The following is a 345-nucleotide window of genomic DNA, read 5'->3' as shown; positions in this document are numbered from 1 at the left end:
CAGGTTTCTGCCCCCTCCCGTGCCCAGCATCCCGAGCACACCCAGGTCCTGGGGGTGCAGCACAGCAATGGCATCCAAGGAGCCCAGAGCCCAGCCACCCACTCCCGCCTGGCACCGGGACAAGCCCTGCAGGGGATGGCGTTCTGGCTCTAGCCCTGCCCTTTCCAGCCAGGCAGGGCTGCAGGGAAGGGGCCAGTGCTGCCTGCGCTGCAGAAGGCTGCAGAGCGTTACCACCAGCTCAACCCAGCCCAGCCAGGGAGGGGAAGGAAGGTGCCCAACCCTCTGTCACCCCGCACCGTGCGAATGGGGTGGGTGGTGTTCTGCTCCCCCCCTGGGGCAGGGCTC

At 68.4% G+C, this 345-nt stretch overlaps 1 protein-coding gene across 1 annotated transcript in view; it reads right to left on the bottom strand.

Annotated features, from left to right (window-relative positions):
- Positions 1 to 345, bottom strand: part of TRIT1 (tRNA isopentenyltransferase 1) — a 9,769-nt gene that overhangs the window by 8,040 nt on the left and 1,384 nt on the right. The gene's annotated exons all lie outside the window — the stretch shown is intronic.

Source organism: Eurypyga helias, unplaced genomic scaffold (genome assembly GCF_000690775.1).
Source record: "Eurypyga helias isolate BGI_N326 unplaced genomic scaffold, ASM69077v1 scaffold19492, whole genome shotgun sequence".
NCBI classification, from domain to species: domain Eukaryota; kingdom Metazoa; phylum Chordata; class Aves; order Eurypygiformes; family Eurypygidae; genus Eurypyga; species Eurypyga helias.
Note: the sequence above shows the minus strand (reverse complement) of the source record. Positions and strands in the feature narration are given on the sequence as shown.